This window comes from Taeniopygia guttata, chromosome 35, assembly GCF_048771995.1.
Source record: "Taeniopygia guttata chromosome 35, bTaeGut7.mat, whole genome shotgun sequence".
Lineage (NCBI taxonomy): Eukaryota > Metazoa > Chordata > Aves > Passeriformes > Estrildidae > Taeniopygia > Taeniopygia guttata.
The window spans coordinates 4,505,543-4,521,764 of record NC_133060.1 but is presented as its reverse complement, the minus strand read 5'-3'; the positions used below and the strand labels follow the sequence as shown (position 1 = coordinate 4,521,764).

Below are 16,222 nucleotides of genomic sequence, written 5' to 3'. Positions count from 1 at the left end.
CCCTTAATACAAAGCAACATTCTAAAGTTATAAATCAAATACTCTTATTACAACACAGCTTATGGGTTATAATTGTTAATTACAAACAAAAGATTGGTTCAAAAGCCTTCTTCCATGCTTTCCTCTGTCATTTATTAGAACACATTTTTATAACTGCCCCATGGCCGTGTTCCACACATTTCACAATTACAATTCCACAGGTTACCTTGATTTACCTGACATGAAACACAACTTTGTATTTCACAATTCTGCCTTTTCCCTTCTCCCCGTCTCTTCCTCTCCTTGTCCTTCCTACCTGCAGCACTGAGCTGCAGACAGAGACCAGGGAGAACAAATCCCTGCCACAGAACCTCATGGAAGAGGCCATTTGGAACGGCTCCACGGCGCAGGAATCCAACAGGGAGGAAAAAAGATCCCACACAAGGAGGGGCTGCAAACCCAGCCCGGGTGAGAAGAGCTTAAGGCAGAGCTCAGCCTACTCCTGGCACCTGCAAAGATGGCGGTGCTGGATGCAGAGATCCAAGGGGATGCAGAAATCCCCCTGCAGATCCAAGGGGATGCAGAGATCCCCCTGCAGATCCAAGGGGATGCAGAGATTCCCCTGCAGATCCATGGGGATGCAGAGATCTCCCTGCATATCCCTGGAGATGCAGAGATCCCCCTGCAGATCCATGGGTGTAATATATGATTTAAAATAAATTCGTGCTCAGCACTAAAAATAATATGGTATCTTTTAAAATGGAATCAAGTGACAAGAAAGAGCAATATACACAAGATTAATTCCTGCCTCAGAGGATGGTTATTCTGAAGGATTATTCAATCTAGAAGATAACCATTGAATGATAAGATGAATAGTTGTTGCCAAACAAGATATTCGAGAGGAATACCATCTAACAAGATTTCAGCAATAAAAACTCTGCACAAGGAAAGAACATGCATTAATATGTGGAAAGGGGCAAGATAGACGAGAGGGAACAGGAAGACCACCTGGAATCCTGCTACATCTGAAAACAGTATAAAGAAGACCCTGCAGAATCAATACGTTGTGGACTGCCAGCGTTACAGGGCTGCATAGCCTGAACCCAGTTCACCCAGCAACAATTGCCTGGCTCGGCACTGTTTTACTTACAGCTTTTGCAATTTTTATTTTGACTTGATTTAATAAATTCCTCTAATTATTAAATTGGCTGATTCATTTATAACAATGGGGATGCAGAGATGCCCCTGCAGGTCCATGGGGATGCAGAGATCCCCCTGCAGCCCCTGGAGGAGCCAGGCTGGAGCTCGGGGATGCCTGAGAGGAGCTGTGACCCCGCGGGCAGAGGGGCCCCGCTGGAGCAGCCTGGCCTGGCAGGACCGAGCCCGTGGCACAGTGACCCACGCTGCAGCACTTGGAGGGGGCTGTGCCCCAGGGGATGGACTCGGCTCGGAGAAGTTCCTGGAGAAGTCTCGGCTGGGAGAGAGGGCAGGGTGCAGCAGGGAACGACTCCTGTCCCTGAGCAGAGGGAGAAGCCGCGGGGGATGAGCTGAGCACGGCCCCATTCCCTGTCTCCTGCCCTGCCGGGGGAGGAGGTGCAGCTGGGAGCAGGGAGGCGTGGGGAAAGCTGCATTTAAGGTTCTGCACTGACTTCTCCTCATCCTGCTCTGAGTCTTTGGAGTTTTCTGCCATAAATCTCTCCCCTCCCCCGCTCCCCCACAGGGCTTTGGGCAGGTTTCCCTTTTTGGGGGAAATCCAAGCGAAGCAGCGATGCACTAATGAGGGGCAGGAGAAGTGAGGCTCCCGGGCTTCCCGCAGAGCCGGAGGCACGGAAGGCGCAGGGCCGGGAAAGCCGTGGCGGGAGGTGCGGAGAAGTTTGTTTGTGTGGGCAGCTCAATCCCGCCTCGGGCCCGGGCCCGTCCCGGGGCTGTTGCTCATCTCCGGCTTTGCCCTCACGCAGCGCGGGGGGCCCTGAGAGCGCGGGGCGAGTCTGGGCCGTGCGCAGAGCCCGCCCCGAGCTCGCTGCCATTGGCCGCTGGTGCCGTCAGTCGCGGTTGCGGCGCGCTGATTGGTGGGAGCGGGACGCAGCACGGCCCCGGCGGCGGGCTGAGGGCGGCCGTGGGCGGGCAGCGGCGCCATTGGCGCCAGGAGGGTCTGTGCGGGCCCGGGAGCGGCGGCAGCGGCCGGAGCGCGGTGAGGCGGCGTCGGCGGAGCTCGGAGGCGGCCCCGGCGCAGGTGGGAGCCGCGCTGGGTTCTGCGGGGGCTCGGGGCCGGCTGCGGGCGGAGGGGGCGGCAGGGGGCTGCGGCGGGTCAGTGGTGCCGTGTCCGGCCCGTGCTGGCCCCGGGCTGAGGGCGCGGCGGGAGCGGCTGCCCGCGGTCTCCTTCCCGCCGGGGCCTGGGCAGGAGCCGCTGCCGGAGCAGCGCTGGCTCGGCCCGGCTGCTGTGGGTAGGACCGAGGGGGCTGCCCCGCGGCCGGGAGCGTGCGGGGAAATTCCCGTCGCCGGAGGTTTCTGTGGCCGGAGGAGAGCGAGGAGTCCTGTAAAAGTGACTTTATTGCCGAGCAGGGGGAGAGGCCGTGGGGCATTTGCCGTGCGCTCTCTGCCATGGTTGTAGTCCGCAGCCTCCTTTTTATCCTCATTTCCCCGGCCGCATCTCCCTCTGCCTTTGCCCACGGGCTGAGGTCCTTGGAAGGTTCAGACTTCCTGATGCGCCTGCTGCCTGTCCTCGTTAATATGCACCCTCCTTTTGTATAACAGCCGATATTCATGGCTCTGTTAAGTCTTTGTTCTTCTCCTCGAAGTTCAGGAATGTAGCGGGACTTTTAGGAGCTCTCTGGGTCAATTTGTGACATTTATTGGAACTGATGGTTTTTCCCAGTTACTTCCTTATCTACAAGTGCTTGGCCCTATCTCCAGGCAGATTTACTCCTTGACTCTGTTTTGTTCTTCCCGGGTCCTCTTTGGTTTTGGGATTATTCCCGGTGCCCTCATTCCCTGTCCTTTTGTAGGCGTTTGTGGATCAGGAGGCCTGGCTGCCACCTGCATCCCCTGGCTCAGCTGCTGGATGAGCTGCACTGCCAAGGTGTGGAACATGGTAAAAAGCTGAGAGTTGCTGCAGCACAGAAGAGGAGAAGCAGCATTCGTTTAACCCCTGGTGTGCCGGGGAGCCACGAATGTGTGTCCCATTCACATCCTTTCCATGTGTGGACCAATACATAAACTGCTGTCCTATTTCCTTTCTCATCTTTTTCAGCGCTTTCCTTTGTCAACTCTTTGCCAACATCAGTTGGAGTCATTTATTTTCCCCCAGACTCCTGTTTTTTCTGCTCACAGATAATCTGATCCCATCCCCTGGTGAAATGTCATATTCCTCATTTCAGTGGCTTGGTCCGCAGGAAGGTCAGGAGCTGGAGGTTTCTGGTGGGTTCTTATTTCGAGGACAGCTTGTAATCTAATGCCATTTAATTGATAAATGGGTTCTCTGCCTCCTGATATGAATTTGTGAAAAACACCAATCACTTGGTTTTTAACATTTTAAAAGTTTAATAATAGTAAAAAGGTACAAAATATAATAAAACAATTAGAGTAATAAAAATTTAGAGTTAGGACAATTACAAGACAATAAAAAGCAAAGAATTACTGAGGTCACGATGCTCAGGCACTTAAGCCAAGACGAGCATACCTTGTGAACTAAGGAATCACCCTTAAAACAATACACAATTAGCTTCTTCTAATAAGAAAACCATAACTTTCTTTTCTCTGGAAAATTTAGGTGTTCCTTGAGTGAGTATCTCATTCCTTAAACTCCCCCCCCCCCATGCTTAGTTTCTCTTTTAACTACTAAACCTTCATTTTATCTACAACGCTACATTTACCATATTATTAAAATGTTAATACAGCACAACTAATCAATATAACATAAGACATATAGTAACTGTTATAAATGAAAATTTGTCCAGCTAAATTATTATGAAAAATAAAATATTTATTTTGCAATCGAATTTTATCTAGCCAGCCACAAGAAAAGAACAGAGCCGAGTCTGGGGTCGGCCCTGGGTGTGCAACAAGGAGTCAGCCTCAGCAGAGGTTTTCCTCCATGCCCACACACCTCCATCCTGGCACAAGCGGGTTTTATAGGGAAAATTCCGCCTAAGGCCAAGATTTCGGCAATCAGTCTTTTCTTCTTTTCAGAGTCCATATGTTAATAAGATTTTCTTTTTTGGTGATGAGGGAGAACAAATCAGTGTCTGGAGTTTGTTGAATCCTTTGATGAAATTTACAGGAACGCTGTATTCACATGTATCTGCCTCAGGATTTCCATGATATCCATCTCGGGTCGTTCATGCTAACGATCAGCACCTGGGGTTTCTGTATCTCCCCGACATGGCCCATCTCCTGGGGAGCTGTACCTTCTTACTTGTAAATCAGTTTCCAATCTACACCCGGTCTCACTTGCGCCTGTGAGGGGGGGGGAATCCTAATACAAACATGTATACTCTAACAAATATTCAATATCACATATATCCTATTAGAAATGGCACAAATTATATCTACTACACATAACAGTAACTATCTGCGTAAAGCCATAAAATATGCATTTTTAACAAATTTGTTGAGGTTCCCAGGGGCTGGTCCATGGTGTTGTAGGATTTGTTCTAGTGGCCCTTCATCTTTTCCCCATATTTGGGCGCTCCCTCAAGCTGGGGCTGCATGGATTGACCGCATTTTTCTAATTACATCATCAAATACTTGATTTCCAACTGATTTCCTTGAACTTGTTCTAGCAAGAACCCCAGTGCTCTGATACATCCTGTACAGCATATGTTGGAATCTGTGGTATTGATGATTCTGAGATTGTAGAAAGTCTCTGTCTTTCTGCCCCATTGCCAAAGAAGAAGTCATAATTAGTCTGTGCTGGTTTTCAAGGTTGTTTATTTTTGCTTATCTATCACATGTTCTGCTGCCCTGCTGCAGGTCTGTCCTGCAGGGCAGCGTGTGGGGCTCTGCCCTCAGTGGGATGTTACAAACATTATATACTAGAAACTACCTGTGCTGTATTTACAATAACGTGCCAATATCTGTCACCTACGTTGAACAGTGTGTGCCCAGCCTAAACCAACAGAAAAATGCCAACATCACAGTGAAACATGGAGGGCATGAAGAAGGAGAAAAAGAACAAGACACGCCCAATTTCCTCCATCTTGTCCCCTTTGGACCCCTAATCTAGAATCCTAAAATTTTACTTTTGCACCTGTGCCATACTTAATTGTTACTTATATCAAACACTCAAGAGCTTGTAATTCATCCTGTAAGATTGAAAACTCTTTTCCATGGACAGAGATCAGAGACAGTGTCTCTTGGGGCTCTGTACAGGGGTGTTCCTGACACCCTGCCAGGGTCCCAGCCCTGCCAGGGCAGCCAGAGGGATGCCGTGGATTCCGACAGCATAGACTGTGACAGCAGATGTTGGAGTGGGCAGAGGGATGATCCCCCCCCCCCTTATTTTAGTGAAGTTTTCACAACATTCTCCATTTGCTGTTTCCCTGTTTCAGAGTCAGAGATCCTCACCATGGGCTCTGCCTTCAGCCCTGCAGATTCCATCTGTGCAAGCAGGCAGAGCTTGGGGTGAGGGGCAGAAGGAATCAGCCAATTCCTGACCCAGGCAAGAAGAGCCAGGTTCATTGTCCCCACTTTTCCCCAGCAGTGTTAATTTGCATTTATAAAGCTCCTCTCTTGGCTGCCTGTTTATGGGTTAAGGGGTCACCTTTAAATCTCTTCTAGTTTTGCAAAGTGCAGCCTAAAGGTGAACGTCGAAAAACCCAGACCAAAATTTTGGTATCTCTAAGAGCCCCGCATAAACATACACAAAAAAATTCCAAGGCAATTAAGTGTTTTCTACTTCTCCTTGGAGCAAAAACTCATTCCCACATCCCTGACTGAAACCTAACCGGCAATATAGAAGTGGGATTATTACAAAAAAATTCTCTAATGTAATAAACTTTGTACTTGAACTTAAGGAAAAAGAAAAACTCCACCAATATATTTAGTGTTAGATTCAAGTCATTCCTTGATTCTGGCCAGGATGTGCTGCAGAAATCATTCCATCCCCACAAAGCACGGGTGTGCAGCGAAAATCATTCCACGACACGTGGGTTTTACTCGCTTTTTCCCAAACTTAAAACAGTCTGAACCAGTCTAAATCTAGTGGTTTAATGTTTTATTGTTTCAAGTTTTGCAGTTTTTAGTATTTGGTTTCCTATTGGACCCGGATTTCTTTGCTTCTGCTGTTAATGAGGTGCGAAGCTCTGGATTTCCTTCTCAGCCTTTGGCAGACCAGGTGTCTGCGGCTCTGGGGGGGCAGTGTCTGGGGTAGGTGTTGGTCACTGTTAACTGCTGGGGTTGATGTTTTGCTGCTGGTTGTTATCTTTGTGGGTATCTTTTGGGCCATTCCCAGTGTGTTGAGATGTTAAACTCATCTCCATGGAGTGGTGCAACATCCCTTAACAAAACAATTAACATTTCTTTCCCCAGGGCCAAGACAAACCAAGCCAGAGTAGAGAAATCAAAGGTTAACAATGTTAAAGTCTATGAGCTGGTCTATTTTCCATCAATGCCATGGCAGGCAGGGCAGTGTGTGAGTGTAAGTGAGAGCCAGAGTGGAATTGTCCCGTGCTCTTGCCCAGCAGCTGTGGCAGGGCAGGCCCAGAGAGCGCTGAAGCTGCAGCAGTGGCAGCAAGGGCTGTCCCCGGTGCTGGAGCTGCCAAAGGAGGGTGGCCAGGCCGAGGATTTCAGCAGAGGATGTGTGGGCAGGCCCAGGGCTTTGCCCCGCTGTGGAGCCCTGGCTGCTGCTGCGCTGCCTTCAGTGCAGCTCAGTGGGGGCCTCCCATCCTCCTGCTGCAGGCGGGAAGTGCAAATCTCCGGGGCTGCAGAGACCTGGAGCCGAGGCTGAGGGGTCCCCCCGTGCTCAGCTGTGCTGGCGGCTGTTTCTGGCCTCGGGGCCACTTGGCACGGGCCACGCCACTTGGCCACCAGTGGTGCTGCTCTGCACTCCTTAGGCAGGAGCCGATGTCCTGCTTGGATGTTGGCAACAGCAAAGTGCCAAGGCAGGCTCTGTGCCAGCCCAGCTTCCTGGGGGAGAGATTGCACCAGAGACAGGATTCTGGCCACAGACTGCTTTAAATGTGCATCCCTTATCTGCACCCTGCACTAGGTGGAGAATTCCCAGGGTAAGGAATTCCCAAGGTCAATTCCAAGGGGAAATGATTGAAAATCTGCCCTAGGTCTGACTCTTCTTCTTGCCCAAGCCAATGGCAAAAGCCATAGCCATGGCATGTTGGTTTCTATCCCCAGCTTCCAGAAGTGTTTCTTTCTTTCCCCATTCATTCTTTGTACCCAGCCTGAGCTCTGGGGGTGCCAGGGGTTATGGAGATCCCATTGTATTCCTAAAGCTGCCATAACCCCCTGGAGGATCTTTCCTGTAAAATGAGTTCTGCTGTCTGAGTCTGTTGCTTCCACAATCCTTTTTATATGAATTACTTTTTTAGAGGTACCCTAATAAGTGATCCAGTGGCTGCTGAGCAATCAGAATTGCTTTTGCCCCCCTGTTAGGTGAGATGGTGTCACCAGAAGATATTTAAGTCTCCTGCTCAGGGCATTTCAGTGCCCGGCTCTTACAAGCACACACAGCTGTGCTGGTTGAGCTGACCATGGCGGGTAACCTGCGCTTTGTCTGATTCCCTTTCCTCAATAACAGCGTGTCTTGGGACTCTTTTTCCTTCTGCTGCCCTTGAAGAGCCATCCACAAAGACATTTTCTGCCTCAGGCCAGGCAATGTCTCCTGAATCTCCCCCAGGCTGGGTCTGGAGCTGTGTCACTTGAATGCAGTGCTGGGTTTCTTCCCAGCCCCTCTGGGGGCTGTTCAAACAGGAGGCTGGGTTAAACCCTTCCCCTGTCCTCAGTTCTGAATCCTCCTGTGCCACTGAACAAGTTTCATACTGTAATAACCGAGCACTGCTCATCCATTGCGAGGCTCTTTTGGTTATCAAAGCTTGAACTTGATGGCAGCCTGGAACAGTTGGAGATCCTGTTGTCATCAGGTTTTGGGCCTCGGTTCCCGTTGAAGCTGTGTCTGCACAATTCTGCAGACGAGGCCACTCTGGCCACTGGGTGAAACATTTTGGCCCAAGGATTCCTTTGTCATAGCCCTGTTTAACATTCACCTACAATTCCAATTTCTTTTCTGAGTCTGGAAGAGCCAGAGCTGAGGCATCAATAGTTTTGGCTTTTCATTTTCTCAAGTTTTGCTCTTTCTCCTGTCCATACCACAGCATGGAGGCTGTCTGGGGTTAAAAAGTCCTACATTGTTCTGGCTGGAACAGAGAATCCTCAATCCAGGCTGTGTAATTCCGTATTAAACTTCAGAATTGTCTCAGCTCCTTTTTGGTCGTGGGTAATGTTTCTTCTGAGATTGCCCCGAGGCTCTCTGGGTCAATCCACCACAAACCTTCAGTCAAAATATGTCTCAAGTATTAAACCTTTTTCTCCACCATTTGCACTTTTTTTCAAATACTCAAAAGATGATTTTTAGCGCGAAAATTCAACCATTTCACAGGGTCTTTGTCTACCACTTCTTCTTCCCCTCCTCATTGGAGCCATTGGATTCCCTGAGTGGCAGGATAGGAGTGCTGTAGGGAGACATCCCTGGCTCCAAAAGCCCTGCCTTTAGCAGGGACTCCATACCAGGCTGTGAGCCCTTCCTTCCCTCCCCTGGAACATGGTGTTGCTTTTAGACATCACTTGTCCTGGTTGCTTCCAAGTAATTTGGAGAGGCTCCGAATCAAATTTTCCCTCTTTCCCTGGGGCTGCCCACACCTCTGGGTTCCCTTCAGCATAGTCCTTTCCAGACATTTGACACAAAGGTGCAGCAGCAATAGCCTCTGTATCACCTTTTACAATATTACAATGCCACCATCAAATGCCTTCCTAGATATATACAATCAGAGTAGGAAGAAAAATAAATTAGTTTATTTCACACCTATCCCCCACAGCTCCTAATAGTGATCGTACAAATTATACCAACTCAGCTTTCCCATTTATTCCCTTAATAATGAAAACATTCCTTTACAATTTTCCCCCCTTAGGTGTAAGATTCAGAGTGGATGGAGAGGCCCTTGTGTCCAACAGGAGAGGCCTCCTCTGGATGCAGACCCAGCCTGGATGTTCTCCAGGGCTGCAGTGTGGTGGGTCCCCGGTGGGATGGGAGCTCAGAGAGCCCTGACAATCCATGTCCATGCAGGGGTGGACTCGCTCCTCCTGAGGGTGCTGCTGTCTGTGCTTGCAGTGTCCTTGTGGGCTGCAGCTGGAGCCCCGACTCCTTCCCAGGGGCTGTTTGGGTGGGCTCTGCCCTGGCCAGGAGGGCAATGCCTCTGCCAGGTGCTTGTGTCCGATGCCGTTCCCTGGGTGCTGGGGCCCCCTTGGGCCCTGGGGTTGATCCCTCAGGGGTTGTGGGAACTCTGCCATGGCCTTTGCCTTCAGCTTGGCCTTTTGCTCATCCCTTCTTGCCTTCAGCTGCTGTGCCTTTGTGCCCAAGTGCTGCAGGGCCTTCTTCTGCCACTCCTGCAGCCCCGGTCACTGCCTGTGGGTGCTCATCCTCTGAGAGCTGCTGAGCTTTCTGCAAAATCTTTCCTTTCTGCAGGGACCAAAGCCGAATCCTTAACAGAAAATCCTGATCCTTCCATGTGCACTCTGCATTTCCCAGATGTTGCTTTGTTTTGCTCCTTGTGCTCAGGGTCCCCTGCACAGCCCGTGTGGCAGAGCCGGTGCCTGTCCTGCCGCAGTGTCCAAAGGCGGCCCCCCCGGCGGGCAGGGCCGGCAGCTCCCCGGGGCCGGGCAGCGGCCGGGGCGTCCCGCAGCCTCCTGGGGGCCGGGGGCCACTGCCGGCCCTGCCCGGGGCTGGTGGGCTCAGGCAGCGCCCGGCGCTGAGCCCCGGCTGCCCCACAGCCCCGGCCCGGCCCCGCAGCTCCCCACAGGCCCCCAGCCCGTGCTCCCGGTCCTGCACCTCTGCGCCCGCTGCTGCCGCTGCCCACCACAGAGAAACCCCCTGGCATCCTGTTCTCATTCTTTTTCTCTCCTGGTGATTCAAAGTATGAGCTGGCAAATTGTGAGGATAAGACCCTGCTGAAAAACATCCCAATCCTGAGTATTTTTCTGTTCCTTCTCTTTTCCATCGTCCCTTGTCTTACCACATATATTCCTCCTTCTGCTTCTTGCCTGAACCATATATCTGCACACTCCCCTTCACCTGATCCCTTCCCAGCACGCCAACACCATCCATCCTCTGTTGTCCAAATTCCTTTGATTTATAAAAAAAAATATGGATATTGGTCTACTACCAATATCCAAATGTGATGGACAAAAACTCTTTAACAGTTTAAAGTTAGACAGTGTGTGTTTTTTCAACGCCGGGCAGCATGCGGGATAGCTCCCAAATACACACTGCGCCTTCCAGGTGATTACAGAGTCTTTTTATCCATACAACTATTGAATACCCAAAATAAAAATAAATATTCATAATTTTGGTACATCCCATTCCCCTGCTTCGTATGCTAATCACTCCAGAAGCTATTAAGCATGCGTAGTTTGTCCCTTGAAATGGGTCGGTGGTCCCTTTCACGGGGAGGGGTTCAAAAATGAGGAAGTTAATGAAGACTTCCTCGTTCTGACCTTTCTACCTTTTCAATTCAAATATGACAAATGAACTCTTGGTAGAACTCCCATTCCTTGTCTTCAATTGGTTTCAGAACAGAGGAGGCCCACAATTGTCTTATTTTCCTAAAATGTATTTGTCAGTTTCTATATTCTTCATTATAATCCCAGCTAACTAAACATTGTGGTAGCAAGCAATCAATTATTAGTTAACTACTAACTGCTAACTTCATCAAGGCTTACTCATTTAATTTAATTAACTCTAGTAAGGCTTATTTTTAACTAAAATCTTAGCTCCTCTAAAATCTCTAAATTCCTTAAAATTTACGTTTCACCTTCTCCACTTCTCCTATTGCTCCCCTGGGTTTCCATGTCGTCAATTACCTCCGGGGGAATCTGCAAACTACCTCAACATTCTCTCAAGGGACCCTTTAGAGACATTTTGGGATCATCATCCCTTTGGCCAGGACCCCTCCCTGGCTTTCCTTTTTCTCCCCTCCATGGGTGCCCTGCCATGTTCACTCTCCAAAGATCCCAGGGCACTCACTGATGAGATTTTCAGTGCTCTCTCCCTGCTGACCCTTCACAGACCCCCTGATGTGTCACTCGTCTGTCTCCTGGTCACTCCCGGGTCCCCAGTGAATGCCCGGTGCCACCGCCAGCCAAGGGAGCCGATCACCCAAAGAGGGTGAGGCACCTTCAGCTGCACTCCCTGCCCGCCGCCTTGGATGGTGGAAGGAATTCGGGATGAGCCTCAGGGTGTGCTGAAAAATTGACATCACCAGAGGATTCTGTCCACAAAGCAGACAGAGGAGTCCTGTAAAAAGTAATTTCATTCCTAAAAATGGGAGAGGCCATGGGACATTCCCCATGGGATCTCGCCAATTGTTGGAGGACACAGCCTCCTTTTCATCCTAATTCTTCTGGCCACATGTCCCTCTCCCTTTCCCCATTGGCTGAAGTACTTGAGAGCTACAGACTTTCCAATCCACCTACTACATACCCCCTTCATAAATTCCCCACTTTTGTATAGCAAAAGATATTCATGGCTCTGTTAAGTTTTTGTTTTTCTTCTGGAATTTCGTGAATTGAGCGGGACCTTGGCTGAGCAGCTGTCTGTGTCATCAATTGATAACATTTTTTGAAACGGATGGCTTCTGCTGTCACTTCCTTATATAATGGTCCTTGGCCCTATCTCTGAGCAGATTCAGAGCCTCTGTTTGTAAAGACACTTTGCTCTTGTTCCTTTCATGGGGGTCCCCTGTTTGTGGGACATGCCCCCTGGAGCAGGGTGTCCCCTCTTTGCTGCAGCCGCAGCCCTCAGGCGGAGCTCAGCCAATCAGAGCCTGTGGCGCTGATGACTCACCAGTTGCCAGGCAGACTCGCAGCTCCCCGCGTTCCCCACCTGGACCCCACCTGCGCCCCCCCCTCGGCCCCATGGCCCCCGCGAGGGGAATTTGGGGAGGTGGGAGTGGGGCAGAGCCAAGGCCGGCCCCCCCCCGCGCTGTCCTGGCGGGAGCGGCTGCAGTGGGGACCGAGTGCGGGCGGGAGCGGCCGAGAGCCCAGCGCTGCCCCAGCCCGACCTGCCCCAGCTCCATCCCTGCCCCTCGGCTGGGATGCTGTGGGTCTGGGGGGAAGAGGGAGCCGGCAGTGGGTGCTGGGCCTGGGGGCAGGAGGAGAAGGGAAGGAGAAGCAGGCTTGAGGAACAAAATGGTCAAACGATAGATGTGGCAGGAGAGGGTGGGATTGTGCAGGAAAATGAGGACTAGCAGGAGGAAGAGGAGTGTGAGGAAAAGCAGAGACACAGGAGGAGGAGGAGCAGAAACAGGAGGCAGCACAAGGTTCCACCCCTCCCTGTATCTGCAGCCTCCCCCCAGCCCCAGGAGCATTGCTCTGCCCCATGCAGCAGGTTACTGTGGAGGGGAATCCACGATTTTCAGGGGGTGAATATTGGTGTTTCTCAGCTTTCTGAGCTACATATTGGTTTTTTGGTTTTATGTGGCAGCTGAATCTTTATGTTTTGGAGGAGGTTTTTGCTGACTTGTGATGTTTGGGGAGTTTTTGATCTGTGTCTTGAAGTTTTCAGGATTTTTGTGTAGTGAATGCTGTTCTCCAGGACGGTTTTGATGAATGGGGACGAGAGATCTCTGAAGGCTGCTCTTAGAATATAGGGTTTATTAGGGATGGTGAAAGATCTTGCTTGGCGCTGCCAGACGCAGCACATGGCAAGGCCCGAGGTGATGGGGGACGGGAGAGACAAAGAGTTCTAGGTGATGGGAATTCCAAGAGGGAGGAGGATCCAAGAGAGGGGAAGATCTAAGAGAGCGTCTGGCTCCTCGGAGACCCCTTATCAGGGGGCTTCAAGGTGGGCTGGAACAAGACTTGGGCCAATGGGGTTACAGACACTTGAAGCTTTAGGGGAGGGTTACAGATGTGGGATGAACCATACATTTTGGGGGGTTGAGATGGAACAGTCCATTTGACTATTGGACCTATCTGTAGGTAAGGGTATTGTCCAGCCAGAAGTGGGGGTTGTTTTCCTCCTGGCTGTACTATTGTAAATCTTTTGCCAGGCAATTATATTTATCCATCCTTCCCAACATTTTTGGGCTGAGTCTTGGTGTTTTGGAGGTTCTTACAGACACAAGATTCCCAATGATTTTCTGAGATGAACTTGGGCAAGGAGGGATGCCCAATCCAAGGTGGTCTCCTCTTGTCTTTTCCCCCAAACCAGGATTTTTCATTCCCAGGGCGTGGCTGAATGGAGGAGGAGGAAAAGCCCTGGAGATCCATCATGTGGAGCTGCAAACCCAGCCCAGGGAGCTGCGGGGAGGAAAGAGCCCTCCTTAGCCAGGAAGGTGGGTGGAGATCCAGCCAGAGCTCGGAGCTGGTGGAGAAGCCTCATGGCAGGGAGAAGCCCCACAAGTGCTTGGAATGTGGGCAGGGTTTCAGCCAGAGTTCCCACCTGATCCAGCACCGGAGGATCCACACTGGGGAGAGGCCCTATGAGTGCTTGGAATGTGGGAAAAGTTTCAGCCAGAGCTCCAACCTGATCCGGCACCAGAGGATCCACACCGGAGAACGGCCCTTTGAGTGCTTGGAATGTGGGAAGGGTTTCAGCCAGAGCTCTGGCCTGATTCAGCACCAGGTGATCCACACTGGGGAACGGCCCTACGAGTGCTTGGAATGTGGGCAGGGTTTCAGCCGTCTCTCCAACTTGATCCGGCACCATGGGATCCACTCTGGGGAACGGCCATACGAGTGTGGGGAGTGTGGGAAGAGCTTCAGAGACATCTCTAGCCTGATCCAGCACCAGGTGATCCACACTGGGGAACGACCCTATGAGTGCTTGGAATGTGGGCAGGGTTTTATCCGGAGCTCCCACCTGATCCGGCACCAGAGGATCCACACTGGGGAGAGGCCCTACGAATGTGGGGAGTGTGGGAAGAGCTTTAGAAACAGCTCTGAGCTGATCCGGCACCAGGTGATCCACACTGGGGAACGGCCCTACACCTGCTTGGAATGTGGGAAGAGCTTTGGACGGAGCTCAGACCTTAGAACACACCAGCGCATCCACACTGGGGAGAGGCCCTACGAGTGTCCCCAGTGTGGGAAGAGGTTTTATACCAGCTCCAGTGTCCTCCTACATGAGCGGATTCACACAGAGGAGAGGCCCTTCCGCTGCCCTGACTGTGGGAAGGGCTTCAAGCGAAACTCCAACCTTACCATCCACCGTCACATCCACACCAGGGAGAGTGTGGGGAGTGCGGGGAGAGCTTCTCCAGGAACGCAGCCTTGACCAGACTACAACAGAGGCAGCACTAAGGGAGGCCCTGTGAGAGCCCAGAGTGAGGGAAGAGCTTGGAGTGAGGGAAGAGAGTGAGGGAAGAGCCTGGAGAGAGGGAAGAGAGTGAGGGAAGAGCTTGGTGTGCTGCTGCAGCTCCATCCCCCATGGGAGGATCTGGGCTGGATAATCCCCAGTGATCCCTGTTAGGCAGAGCCCTTGTGTCCCCTTATGGGGAATTAAACAGAGAGTAAAACATTGGAGCTGATAAAGGGGCCCGATATCTGAGGCTTGACTGAGCAGAAACTGTGGGAGACACAGACACAGTTTAAGTCTCCCTGGGCAAGTAGTGGCCAGGCAACATGTTGTGAGACTTTGTGATAAGGTTTCCAGGTGACCTGATGTCACGAAGAATGTGCAACCAATGGGAAATTATTATCAAAAACATATCCCTGTATAAGCACTGTACAAGTAAATCCCTTTATAAACACCTGCTCCACACAATAAAATTGGCTCTGGTCTAAACTCTGATGTCCCCGTCTCTCCATGGTGGATTACCCCTGTTGTGGGTGATCCCTGTTGTGTAGGGGGAAGGTGTTGGAGGGATTTCTTTCCCTTCTCCTTGTGCTGCCGTGGTTTGGTGGTAATAAATTCCCTCCCTGTGCCCAGGCTGGGTCTGTTGTCCCAGTGGGATCTTTCCTATTCCTTCCCTGTACTCCCGAGCCTCTCCTCAGCCAGTCAGAGAAGGCACTCTAATAATTGAGCCAATCAGAGTGCACAGCGCTGATGACGCCCCAGTTGCCGGCAGTCCCGCAGCACCCAGATCTCCTCACCTGGACTCCACCCACGCCCCACCCTTGCCCCCAGCACCCTCCACCAGGGCAACTTGGGGAGGGGGAGGTGTCAGACCCTGCCCAGCGCTGGCCATGGCGTGTGTGGCGGCAGCTGGGGCCCTGCTGGTAGCACTGGAGCCCCCCTTGCTGGGGGCGCAGGGCTTCCAGGTGAGCAGGAGGGGAAGTGTTGGGACGGTGTGTAGAGAAAGGGAAATGGGGAGATGGGACCCCCAAACAGATGTTGGGGGGAGCTGGTGATTGGGGAGCTCTGGGAAAGTGGGAGGAAAATATGGAGAAGGGTGGAAGAGAGGAACTGGGACCGTGGGAAGAAAGGTCCCTTGGTGGCCGTGCGGCACTTGGGCTGCAGAGTCAGGATTGCCTCAGGACTCTTGGCTACTCTGGGCTGCTGCGGGGGGCACCCCCAGAGCTGTGTCCTGCACACGAAGGGCTGTTCCAGGAGATGGTTAAGTCTGGGTGTCACTTCATTAACGGCACTGAGCGGGTGAGGTTGGTGCAGAGGAACATCTACAAGTGGGAGCAACTCCTGCACTTGGGTGGTGATGGGGGGCTGTATGTGGGGGATGCCTCCTCTGGCGAGAATGTTGCCAGGTACTGGAACAGCAACCTGGAATGGATGGAGCACAGGCTGGCTGCAGTGGACAGGCACTACCAGTAAAAGTACAAAGTGTCCACTGAGGTGAGCATGGGGCAGAGCATGTCCCCTTGGGCACTGCCCTGGCAATGACCCTGGAGCCCCTCAAAACCTCCCTGGGAATTGACCCACTGCACCCAGCCCACCTTATGTGGCCTGCTGCCCCTTCACCCCAAGTGACTCTGGTGGTTCTCCCAGTCCATCCCAGTCTCTCCCAGAGTCATCACAGTCCCTCCCCAGAGTCCCTCCCAATTCCTCTCAGTCCAAAGCCAT

The 16,222-nt window shown here is 51.7% G+C and overlaps 1 pseudogene; it reads left to right on the top strand.

Moving 5' to 3' along the window:
- Positions 1-2,056: 2,056 nt before the first annotated feature.
- On the top strand, positions 2,057-14,989 carry LOC101233827 (uncharacterized; annotated as a pseudogene).
- The last annotated feature ends 1,233 nt before the right edge of the window (positions 14,990-16,222 follow it).